Raw genomic sequence first — 13281 nt, forward strand, 5'->3', positions numbered from 1 at the left:
TCTGGGGTGGTGATTGTTGAATGCAAGCTAGTATATTACCCTGCCTCTGAAACCAAACTCTCCAGAGGATATATAAAAAATGAGACACTAAATGGGCATATGTTTGGAAAGCTCTTCCTTTAAAAAGAACATCTTTGAATATTTTTCGTTGTGTGAACAGATTGGGGGAAAATTTTATGTAAAATTCCCTATCTAGAAAACTAGACATTCATAAATCAGACCAACGAACAACAGTGAGCCTGGCTGCGCTGGGAACTGAGTGTGCTGAATGTATGCTTTTGGATAGGCACAGAACACAGTGATAAAGAAAATGAATTCTTCCAGGCTCTTCCCTCTGGAGGGTCAAAGAGCTCAGAGTAATTGAAGAACTTGTCAGACCCTGTGCCTCAGGCCATTTTTCAGAAAGTGCAGATAAGTTTCTGTTTGACTGCTTAATTTGTCCTCACAGAAAAACATGTGGGCTGTTTGTGAATAATCTAGAGACACAGATCTACTCTTTTGGGTATGGATGAAGCAGCCCAGTTCTTCAGAATTTGTTTTTCTCCCTCCTTTTCCTTTACTTTCTTGGGGTGGGGGCTATATAAGTAGCACTGAAAGACAGCCTGTCTCTTCAATATGAGAATAAGGTTGTGAAATTCTCAGGGAGTTTGTGGTTGGGAGATGCCATTCTCTACTGGCAGAATGTGACTTGGCATTTGCTGTCAGAATCAGAAATAGAATTTTTTTTTCCCTCTCGAATAAAAAGCATCTGCATGTTTGGAAGGGTGCGCAAGGCTTCAGAATCCTGGCGAGTTGTGAATGTATCTATCTGACCATCTGGCGCTGGGCTGAGGGCTTATTAGCTTTTAGTCTTCTAACTGCTGCTGTTTCTTCTAAGGGGTTGCAGAGAAATTCAGATTCTTTTTTTTTTTTTTTTTTTTTTTTTTTCCATTTTACCAGTCCCAGGCTGTGTCCTGGAAGTTGTCCTTGCTCTAATGAAACTGTTCCCATTTTAGATTTGTGTTTGTCACAGTGGCCTCATTGGCTTCCTGATTGGACTGGGCTGAAATTTAGCAGTTTTAAGGACTTAAGAAAACTCACTTTGTCGTTCAGATCTTTACAACTTTTCTTCATTTCCAGTGGATAAGTTATCATCGTCTTTCGTCTGGGTTACTGTCTCGGGTTTCCTTGCAGTTGGGCTTCCTACCCTCACCCTTTTTGCTGTCTTGCAACTACAGTGATCTCCATGGAGCAAATCTAATGCTGTCACTGTCCTGTATAAAATCCATAAGTGGTTTCTTATTGTCTGCAGGGTGAATTATAAACCCTAGAATATGATTTCTGAGCCTAAAATAATCTAGCCCTTGCTCCTTTCTCTCTAGCCACACCTTTTTCTTTTTTAAACATTCAATTATGAAATGTCACAAATATCCAGAAGAGTACAGAAAATAGTATAATAGGTACCTATGTACTTAACACTTAGATTTAAGATGTGTTAACAGTTTGCTATATTTACCTCTATTTTAACCAAAGAAAAGGACCAAATTTGTTCTTGTCAACACTTGGTTTTGTCACTTAAAAATTTTCAGCTTTTGTGTTCAGTATGTACTATTATTTCACTGTGGTTTTTAGTTATCATTTTTTAATGTCTTCCTCTGATAAGGGATATCTGGCTGTCACGTGGATCCACTTCAGTTGTTGTCTTTGGTTTTTGGACACATCTTGTTTTCTCATGTGTTTAGTTATTTTTGATCAAATGCCAGACATTATATGTGAAAAATTATAGTTCTTTGAGATCTAGATAGTTCCATCTTTCTCTGGAGCATGTTTACCTTTGCATCTGGACACTTCTGTTTCATTTTAGCTTAATCCAGTCAGGAAGTGAGATCTGAAGTTGAGCTTTTGTCCCTTGAGGACTAGTCTATTTTAAGTTCCCTTTGGGTAGAGTTCTTCAAAGTGCCAGCCAGAAGTCTGGGGGTTTTACTGTGGTTTCTCCTTCTTTCAGGGTCTGAACTCCACTTCCCTGCCTTAGGGTGAGTCTATTGAAAGTCCTGTTTAACGTCTGCTGCCATATGAATCAGTTGACCTCTAGGGAAAATAAGGTCAACTTTCTGGGTTTCCCTTCTCTCTGGGATTTGAGCGCAAATTATTCCAGCTCTACTAGTTCTCATCTGGTCTGATTAATTCCTATTTCTCTTTTAGGTTCCAATTTATTTGCCTTTCTTCCCTAATGGCCTGTATATCTCTAGTGCTTAGCAAAGAACCTGGTTTATAGTCATTGATTCTTCAATACTGCCAGTTCCAGACGTGTAGAACTAGGGGAGGTGGTATGATCACTGTCCAAACTCCAGGTGTTTCAAAAGCAAAGACTGGTTAGGAGTGTACATTTTCAAGGTAAGTTTTGATCCCAAATACCACGTAAACATTCCAACCCAGGGTCTGACCTCTTCAGGTGTCACGTATTTATGTTAGCTCCAAGTCTAACTTACGATGGCAAGTCATTTTAAAGGTTCTTACAGAGCTTGGGAAGAGTCGGTTCCCTCTATGCAGAGGCTATTCAGGAAATGGCTTTTTCTTCTTCAGTGGCTTTCAGGGAGCAGAAGTTAATCATTAGTTTTTATTTTATTGGCCAGTCATTTATGGCAAAAGCAGTTTATGGAAACAGCCTTGTGTGCTTTGTACACACAGTCCTGAGAGGATGAGGTATTTGACCATATGAAGTAGGCTTGGTTTAGTGTAAGGGTGTGTGTGTGTGTGTGTGTCCATCTGTCCTTTTCTGGTGGTTACAGAGTGCCCATGTTAAGATGGTACCACATCCTTCCACACAGACAAGGCCCACAGTGTGGTCATTACTGTGATATATTTTAACCAAATAATGTATTTTTTTGTTTTGTTTTGGGGGTTGTTATTTACTTATTTATTTATGGTACCAGGGATTGAAGGGGCACTTAACCACGGAGCCACATCTCCAGCCTTTTTTATATTATTTTCATATTTTATTTAGAGACAGGGTCTCACCAAGTTGCTTAGAGTCTCAATAAGTTGCTAAAGCTGGCTTTGAACTTGCAATCCTCCTGCCTCAGCCTCCTTAGTTGCTGGGATCATAGGCGTGTGCCACCATGCCCAGCTAATATATTTTTTTCTAAATGTGGTTTGTATTTTTTTCTTTTCAGTTGCCTAAGAGCAAAATCCATACTAATCTGTGGCAGCATGTAGTGCTTTCCAAAAAAAAAAAAAAAAAAAAGTAGATCTTATGTAACATTCTAGTTTCTCACATCTATCTGCCTACTCATTCTCAGTATGCAGGTACCAGGCTGACTTGTGAGGAAGATGAAGATGTGATGGGGCAGAATGATCTATAATATCTTTTTCTCACTTTGAGAAGAACACTACTGCACTTAGGTGACTTCTCTGCCCGCCCCCCTTTTGGGAAAAAACTTTAGTCTTAGAATTAGTCAAAATATTAGTTTTAAATAATAAAATCAACCACTTAATTTTAAGTTGTATTTCTAAACTTAAACTGCCTTATCTATGAATTGGGAATAATGACATCCTTCTGATGAAATTGTTGTGGAATTAAGTTTGTTCTTGTGTGGGAAATACTTTCTATACCTCAAAGGCACTGCTGTTGATATTTTCCTGGTTCGTTTATGTTCTCTTTGGCTCTCGTTGATACATTGCATGCTTCCTTATGGGGGTTAATGAGGAATGCTGGCCTGTGGAAGCAAGGGGAAGAAAATTAGAAATAATTATTTCTTTTTCTTTCTTTTTTTCTTTTTGTATAGGGATTGAACCCAGGGGCACTTTACCCCTGAGCCACACCCCCAGTCCTTTTTTATTTTGAAACAAGGTTTCATGAAGTTGCTTAGGGTCTCACTAAGTTGCTGAAGCTAATCTTGACCTTGTGATCCTCCTTCCTCAACCTCCCAAGCCACTGGGATTACACGCATGTGCCACTGCATCCACTCTATACGTAATGATTTCTTTTTTTCCATATTTATTTTTATTATTTTTTATTTCTTTTAATTTTTTACAGACTGCATTTTGATTCATTGTACATAAATGGGGTACATCATTTCATTTCTATGGTTGCACACGATGAAGATTCACACCATTCATGTAGTCATACATGTACATAGGGTAATGGTGTCTGTCTCATTCCACCATTTTTCATACCCCCCTCCCTCTCATTTCCTTCTACATAATCTAAAGTTCCTCCATTCTTCTCTCACTCCCCATCCCCCACCCCCATTATATATCATTCTCCACTTATCAGGGAAAACATTTGGCCTTTGGTTTTTGGGTCTTGGCTTATTTCACTTAGCATGGTATTCTCCAATTCCATCCATTTATTTGCAAATGCCATAATACTATGCTTTATGGCTGAATAGTATTCCATTGTGTATATATAGCAGAGTTTCTTTATCCATTCATCTGTTGAAGAGCATCTAGGTTGGTTCCACAATCTAGCTATTGTGAACTAAGCTGCTATAAACATTGATGTGGCTGCATCACTGTAGTTTGCTGATTTTAAGTCCCTTGGGCATAAACCAAGGAGTGGGATAACTGGGTCAAAAGGTGGGTCCATTCCAAGTTTTCTGAGGATTCTCCATACTGCTTTCGAGAGTGCCAAGCTGTATCTTTTGTTAGCAATCCTAACATCCTAGCTCAGTGGGGTGCAAAGTGTTTCAGAGTGTGTTCCTCCTCATACCTGCAACTGGCCACATGTTAGCTAGAGATTGTTTTGTTTCTAGCAACAGAAACAATTTGAATCTATTGTACAATGGATTTGAATGTTTTGTTTTACAGTAGATCACATTAATGCTGGACACTTTGGAAATGTGCACCTTTTCTCAGGGCTGTTTCCATGCAGGGTAGAATTGACCAGAGAAGCTATAAACCCACCTTCTGTGCCCTCCTGATACAGAGTTTGAGCTTCACTTGTTGGGAAGTTCACCTCTCCTGTCTTCACATGGTATGTTAAATGAACTTGGAGCACATGCCAGCCCTCTGACCTGAGCTCAGCATGCTGGCAGGCGCCAGACTTGTCAACTTGCTTGGATACTTTGCCATCCCACAATTGTGTCTGGGCTTGGACTTGCCTTCCTTTTGCTTTTCTCAGGCTGCCATTCTTGAATGGCTCCTCTTCCCCATGTCTCCTCTGCTGGCCTCCCCCGACTGCATGTCTCAGTGTGCAAGAAAACACGAAAGGAGCTCCTCAGACTGTCTCCTAGTTCCCCTCTCCGTATGTGAGAAGCCCTTGCCTTAGCCTGGCACCAGAGGTACATAAATGTCATGCCATCCTCTGTCGCCCTGGGAGGGCACAGGCTCATCCCTTCAGCAGGCATCCTCCCGTGTCAGTATGTGAGGGGGAGGAGCTGATGGGAAGGTTTGAGCTCCCCAAGGCCTTCGCTCACCAGTTTTCAAAGAGGACATTCTAGGGGCGTGCGTAAGTCAGATGGAGGAGTAGCCTCATGTTCAAAATGAAAAACAGCATGAAAATGTTAATGACATTCACTTGGTAAAGAATTAATGTATGGCTTCAAATTATACTTAAGAAGGGCTAAGGGGAAAGCAAGGTGATCAAAATGTCAGCTTCTTGGGACTGTGTTTCAGAAAATAATTTTATCTTTTTCTCCCTAGTGGAAGATGAAAATCTTCCAGAAGAAGCACTCATGTTTCTTCTTTGTGATTTTTTTTCCCTCTGTGCTTCTGGAGCCAAACTCTTCATCTAGCAAAAGAAAAGAAAAGAAAAAAAAAAAAAAAGTTTGAGAAATAGAAGTAAGCATGGATGTATATAACTCAGATATTTAATCCTGTAAACATATTTTCAAACATGTTTTTCTTACTTGAAAAGAAAAGGGTGAGTGTCAATTCTTTCTGCTGTTTGGAAGATGACACAAATGATATTTGTTTCTACTTTACAATAATAATACCTTCAGAACCTCTTACTGTAACTGTTGATTTTTCTTGAGCAAAGAGAGTAGGACACCAGAATGCACCCTGTCCTCCTTAGTTTGGCGAGCAGTAGATGCAGGAATCCCTTCCTTGATGCCCAGCAGCTGTGGTCCTGCAGCCGCTAGCTACCACCTTCCTGGGGAGCAGGAACTTTCTAACACCTGGGCAGGTTGTTGAGTTAGCAGATGTTCTCACTCTTTGAAGGTGCCTATGTCTAGCCAAAACGGTCCGCCTGAGCTCACTGGCCTCATCCTGCCCTTGGTGAGAACAGGAACATGTCTTCCCTCTGTCCTGAGCATGAAAGTTTCCGGATGTCTGAATGCAGTCATAGCATGTGTTCATTCTCTGTCTAGATAAGTATCTCCATTCCTTCTGCTTCACCTGGGATAACTTACAATGCAGGACAACTTAGTTACATTCCTCTGAATAACATGAGTAGAAGATAATAATGTCCCTTTTTATGAATGACACCCCAATACTTGGAACAAGGAGAGTTTCAGCTTTGGGATGTTTGGGGGCAATATTTCACATACACAATGCAGTATCCTGGGGATGGAACCCAACTCGGAACAGGAAATTCGTCTGCTTCATAGACATCTCATATGCATAGCAAGCAGGTAATTTTATATAACACTTGGAATAAATTTTGTATGTATGAAACAAAGTTTGTGAACATGGAACTATCAGACTTGTAGTATCATGTCAGTGCTCCAAACTTTATGGATTTTGGAGCATTTTGGATTTGGGATCTACAATCAGGGATGTTCAATTTATAGTAGCTTTACTACAACCAACAGGTTTGGCTGTTCTTCAGTCCCTGATTCACTGTGAATGGGACAGGATCCAGGACAGAGCCTTGTGCACTGGAGCCAGTCTCCATTCCTGAGTGCTTAGCGTGTGATGGAGCTACACCTGCTCTGGGGAGTACAGGGATGCACGACGGGCCCCGCCGTTAAGAAGGTTCTGGATGCTGAGCACAAGTGTCATGGTCTACCCAGTCGAGATTTGCTGTGGGTGACCTTGAGCAGAGCCTTGGTGAAATGTGTGTTCTCTGCAGGGGGACCTGGAAGGCTTGTCGGCCTGGTGCCCTTAGAACAAAGGCAGCAGTCACCAGGTCCCTCTGCTAGGTCAGGGGGGCTCCAAGGATAAGAAAGGCAAGGCCTGGCCTTATGAGGCCTTGAGGACGGGCAGCTTCTTCAGTAGATGCCTCGCCTTCTGCTCGCTGACCCACTGTGGCCCGGCCTGCCCTTCAGCCCTGGGCTGGCCACCTCCTCCATGCTCAGAGCAGCGGTCCAAGCAGCGAGCCAGCCTGCGGGTGCATTTCGTGTGCAGCGTGTGCGCAGAGTTGTTTCTGTCTCTCTCTCTGCAGTGTGTTCCCCACTCCTTATGGGAACATCGAGCTGTTTATGGAATTTCTGTGGGCTAACAGTGAGGGGTGTTGGAAAGTGACTTGTACACCGTCTTCCTTGCATCAGTATGTGCAATAAAAAGGCTTTTATTTTTGTTTTTCACAGCGCGTCACCCTCTTGGGGAGAGAGAGCCATATGCTCTGCGATTGAGGGGCAGAAGGTCAGCGTGACAGGTTGGGCAGTGAAAAGATTAGAGAGCTTGCTAATGTGATGGCTTGTGGTTCTTGGTGACGTTCCCCCTGCTGCACTGAGTAACGGGACACTGGTTAAGTGACGGAGGAGAGGTCAGGAGCCTGTGTCTGTCTGCGCTGTGGCTGTAAAACATCACGGGCTGTTGGGGAGTCCTCTCACCCTCGTCGGGCTTTGTGCTTCCCCTGGTGGGTTGTGCTGTGGCTGTGCCGGCCCTTCCTGGGCTGTTGCTGCCCTTGGATCTGCGGCTGCCTTGGTCTTGCAGGCATCCAGAGCTGAGGGTGACACGGTTTTAAAGTGATTCACACCTAGGTCTGCTTCCCAGCTCTGCCACCTGATGGCTTGGTGACCTCGGACAGCATGGTAAAGTCCTTCAGTTCTGTCTCCTCATCTGTAAAACAGGAGGAACAATGAAATTCACCAACATTGGGTTGTTCTGAATATTAAAAAAAGCAGTGAACACTCAGCGCTATGCCTACCATATGGTAAGTGCTCAGTAAATGAGAACTAATGGTTGTTTCCAAGCACCTCTCGATTGCGATGTGGCCTTTGAATGCGTCCCCCTCCAGTCCACCCCTTGTTGTTTAACAGCCTGGGTTATGTTCTTGTTCTTTCACCTGTTTAACAGCATTTTTGAGCACTTGCTCAGGGCTGGTGGCAGACACAGGCATCACACAGCCCTTGCCCGCAGAGAGTTTGAATTTCAGGATTCCTGATTGCAGTTACCATTTCCATGGTGATAGGCAGTTTTGGTCTATTGGAGATTAGGAAGCCAGCACCAAAGTCCAGGTTTATGGCTTCTTTTCATAGGTGGTTTAGTCCTTCTCTGTACTGTTCTTTACTGGAAAGGACTGTGGGGTCAGGGACAGGGGCTTGCAGAGACTCTGTTTGTTGGCTCCCTTAGTTATGTCCACAGCTGACTTGTCAGTTTTTCTGTGCTGAGGAGGAGACTATGAATTCTAGGTGGAATCAGGCCTCCATTTTGGGTGGATTTTTTTTTTTTTTTTTTTGTACTAGAAATTGAAACCAGGGGCACTTGGCCATTGAGCTACATCCCCAAATCCCCAAAACGTTTTATTTTTAAGAATTTTGAGATAGGGTCTTGCCAAGCTGCTGAGGATCTTGCTGCATTTTGAAGCTGACCTCCAACTTGTAATCCTCCTACCTCATCTTCCTGAGTCCTGGGATTATATTCTTGTGCTTGAGTTTTGTTTTTTTTTTATCTTCGTGTGTTGGTGTGGTTGGAGGTAGGAACTCACAGCTTAACACTGCATCTAGGGCCAGGCCTCCTCTTCCAGTCTTAGCTTCTGTCTTCCACCTCTTCAGGCTTCTTTCCATGACTTCATATCTGGGACCTCTCCACACAGATTGTTTTTCGTTGGTATTACAATTTACCCTTTATTACTCCCATGGTATTTCTGCCCTGAATTTTTTTTTTCTTTGCATTTTAATGTAAATCTCTTTCATTACTTTTGGTGGTCAAGAGATTAATATGCATGTGTATTCTGACCCACAGAATAATTCTTCTTTGCAGCCCATATACATGAATGATTTTCACTTGTCCATATTTGTGGACGATTTTTCCTTAGTGCTCCTGAACCAGAGATGGAATCATTACAACTGGATTGGGAAGGAGGAGAGTGGTCTTTTCCTACTTGAAGATGGTTCCCCAAGCCCTTCTCCATTCTAGCTTTAGCACTTATTAGTGTATATTGGATTAAGTGAAGGGACATGCGTAGGACCCTGCGTCCTGGTGTAGTAGTTCAGACCGTTCCCCGGACTGCCTTGTGCCTTTGTGAGAAGTAAAGTTGAAGTGGTTATTCTTTGCACTGATGTAGTTTTTTTCCCCTTCTAAATTGTGCGAAGTGCTTTCCTGTGCACACGTGTACCTCTGTGTCTTGCCTCCCACGTGCTCAGAGTGTTCCTGTTATGTGAAAGAAGGCCCGAACTCTGACACTCATTTCTGATGTCACTTCAGGGAGGGGAGAGAGGTCTTGACTTTGCCCCAGATTCTGAGCTCCATTGGCTGTCCGGATTTAATCCTAGCCCTTCTGATCCCCAGGCCTGTCCATGTTTGCTGGAACAGGTATTATTGCAAATACAAACTAGGAAGGGCTACTTCCTTCCTTGTGGTAATAGGTTATCATTAACCTTGTATGTTAGATCAAGAATTTCAAGAAGCGTTATAAATACGAGAGATAATTTAAGAAATGTGGACTGCTGTGTCATGCCGTGACTTCTTCCGAAACCAGGTGGGAGGCAGCCAATCACACGGATAGCTTTCAAGATCTTGAGACAGTTTCTTTTGTTTCTTACCTTCTTCCTCTCTTATTTTCATTAAATTGTTCTTAAAAAAATATTGACTTGCCAAGTTGTTTGTATATCTGGCACCTAGCTTATTAATGAATTGTAAAGTAATATAGTGTCATTTCCCATTCCTGTAGCTTACCTGACTTCCCTGTGCTACAGCGTGACTCATTTGTTCTTTCCCTAAGTCTTTGGAAATAAAACCAGAAGAGAAAATAGAACAGTTAAATTATCTATTTTTTCTTAATCAGGTTATGCTGTGATTTCTTTAATGCGGATATGTGGACTCATTTTTAATATAGTCGCATGCATATCCATATGTCAGTTTTTGCGTAAGCGAAGGCTGTCAGCTCTTCGTTTGAGGATTGTACCAAGTGCAGTTTGAAAATATTCAGGAAAAAAATTGTGTCTCTACTGCACATGTATAGACTTCTTCCCGTCAGTGTTCCCGAAACAATATAACATGCCAGCTGTTTATGTAGTATTTACATAGTATCATGTATTGTAAGTAATCCCAAACTGATTTAAAGTATAGGGGAGGATGTGCGTAGGTTATGTGCAGACACTGCACCATTTTATATAAGGGGCTTGAGGGCTTGGAACCAGTTCCCTGGAGATTCTGAAGGATGACTGTACTCTGATCTACTTAGCAAAATTTATCAGCAATCTGCTAAGTGTCAGGTTTGTATCCTGCGCTTTGGGAATCTGCAGACATGACCCCTTTCCCTTGTGAAGGTTGCAAATGTTAAGGAAGCCAGCAAACACATCAAGTCTGTAGAAGTGCAGGTGTATTTAATTTCAAGTAAGGAGGGAATGTAGCATGATTGTCAAAAGTGTGTAGTTTGGAGATGGAACTGCATTTAAGTCACAGCCGAGTCATTCACTAGCTCAATAAGCCAGGGCAGGTTTCTCAGAATCAGCTCTCATTTGTAAGAAAGGAAATAGTAGTCTCCCTTGGGGGTTATCACGCACTTGCAATGAGATACCACAAAGAAAGTGTTTAGTGGAGAAGCTAGTGTGTAGTGTGCTCTTAAAAAATGCCAATTATGACTACTATGTTTTAAATGTAAGGAAAATTTAAATGAAATAAGCTAGCAAGCTATGAAATTACACCTTGCTCTGAATCTAATCCATGGAAGACATTTATTCTGGGCCTTGTTAGGGATGTGGAAAGAGAGATGCCATCTGGGTAGCATGCAATTATGAATTATAACACTTGTTTCTATGGACAGTCTCCACTTTATACTCAGTACAGGAAGTAAACACTGTGCCAGAACATACAAAATTGGGCATTAAACACTTATGCAGTTTTGAAATGTCCAAATAAAAGCATGAAAGTTGTCAAGTGATTCTTTGAAAATAATGTTTAACTAAGAATACCATTCAAGTTAATTACTTTATTCTCTCCCAACTTGCTGATGAATTATCCCTGAAAACACAGAAGACAGTGAGTCTAAGAGAATATGATAAAGCCTTAGTGTATGTAGTTGGAGAGACAGGTTTAAGTGGCTCTAGGATGGCGGCTGGCATTGGGCCAAGAGGGGGCGCATAATTAGTGTTAACATGGCGTGATCTCTCATGACCTTTTGCTTGATTGGTTGATGTCTCTTCAGCGCTCATGGTCAACACGTGTTCCTCATTCTTTCTTAATTGGTACCTTGGCGCGTGCTCCAATCGTGCTACTTAATCCTAAGCTGATTGGCTGCTTTAGTGTATATAAGACATTCTCTTCAGCTGGAAAAGGAACGCACCTATAGGAAGCCCCTCTGATAAGCAGCACCTCGGATAGGACGTAGGACGCACCACTAAGACGCACCTCTAAGAAGAAGCAGCAGACCTCTAAGAAGTAGCACCTCTGAAATCGTAGCCTCTCTGAAAACGTAGCACCTCTAAAAGCAAGCAAGCCTCTCTTCCTCTATAAACTAGCGAACAAGCAAGCAAGCAAAAAAGCAGCCCAGAAAAAGATAATAGAAGTAGTTCATTCCCAGTCGGCCTCCGATTCCTTCTCGCGGGATTGTTGCTGTGGGCGGCAACATGTAGCTGGTTATTTTTCTCCCTTCAAGTGATGTTTGGAGCTATATCTGGCCTTACAGGACTGAGCCGTTTCACAGTTAATCTGAGAAATGGAAGTGATTGAATCTGCAGCAGATCTCTCAGCAAGTGTAATCTGGATGTTGATGTCATGTTGATGGTTTGGTTCAAGTTGACCTAGAAGTTGTCTTTGTGGGGCATGATCCACTGTATACCATGCATTGTTCAGGATAAAACAGACTGAAGAGTCTGGAAGGGTTCTCTCTGGGATTGGACAGACATGAATGTTCTTTTCTGTTGTCCATGAGCATCGTAAGCTGCTGGGATTAAAGAGCCACTTGCATTAGTAGGAGACACATGCCATCCAGCTGCTCATGGGTGATGAGAAAGTTTCTGCTTGCAGGTATCCATTGTGATGTGTTCTCTCAACAGTGGGTTTTCTGTGTTTGGGTAGACTGGTTTTCAGCACCTAGATGCTTCTTATCCTTGCATCGAGGAACTGCTGTTTACTTTCCACAGTTGTACTAGCGCACGCCTCTTAAGCACACGTGTCTGCCACTGTACAGGTGAGCGCATTTCGCCTTTTTCCCAGGACCTTGCTCCACTTTCTCCTCTTTCCCTCCTCCTGGCGGCTGAGGAGAGTGGCTGTAGGAGAAGAGGCCCTTGAACAAGGCCTCTTACAGAAGGTCACAGTTGCTTATCTCACATCTCTGCAAAAGTCCGAGGAGAGTTCCCCAGAGGAAGTGGAAGAGTTTGGTCTGGAAAGGCCCCAAGATGCAAGGGTCTGGGGATGTGCCGACCAGCTCTGGGCAGTGGCCGCGGAGCAGAGACTTCATGTGGTCCCTCGGCAGCACTGCCTTTCCCAAAGGAGGGAACTGAGTCCAGTGGAGGGACCACACGAGGCACTGGTTCTCCCGATCCCTTGTCCTGTGTGGTGGGCCTGCTGACATCTCCTGCCGGGCTCTTGCTGTGGGCTCCCTGTAGGTTTTGTGGTCACTTTTACTTGCAATCTGTCTTAAGACCAAGACTTTATATTTTGTGCTTTTATAATGATGAATCATAAAGGGGCCTCTTACATATTTATCTTCTTTCTTCCCTCTTCTCTATTCATTTGCTGAATCTCTGCTTTCTGGCCAAGAGTCATAGAAACTTAAGTGCAGGTGGTGGTTTTAGTCAGTTTTCATCACTGTGTCCAAAAGACATGACAAGAACAATTTTAAGAAGTAAAAGTGGGCTGAGATTGTGGCTCAGTCAGTGGTAGTGTGCTTGCCTAGCATGTGTGAGGCATTGAACTCGATTGTCAGCACTACACATAAATAAATAAATGTCCATTGACAACTAAAAAATATTAAAAAAAAAAAAAAAAGAAGGAAAAGTTGATTTGGCCCTCACAGTTTCAGAGGTCTCA

The 13281-nt window shown here is 42.7% G+C and overlaps 1 protein-coding gene across 1 annotated transcript in view; it reads left to right on the top strand.

Moving 5' to 3' along the window:
- The window catches only part of Sumf1 (sulfatase modifying factor 1), an 83921-nt gene that overhangs the window by 44133 nt on the left and 26507 nt on the right, over positions 1-13281 (top strand). The window lies entirely within an intron of this gene.

This window comes from Sciurus carolinensis, chromosome 19 (assembly GCF_902686445.1).
Source record: "Sciurus carolinensis chromosome 19, mSciCar1.2, whole genome shotgun sequence".
Lineage (NCBI taxonomy): Eukaryota > Metazoa > Chordata > Mammalia > Rodentia > Sciuridae > Sciurus > Sciurus carolinensis.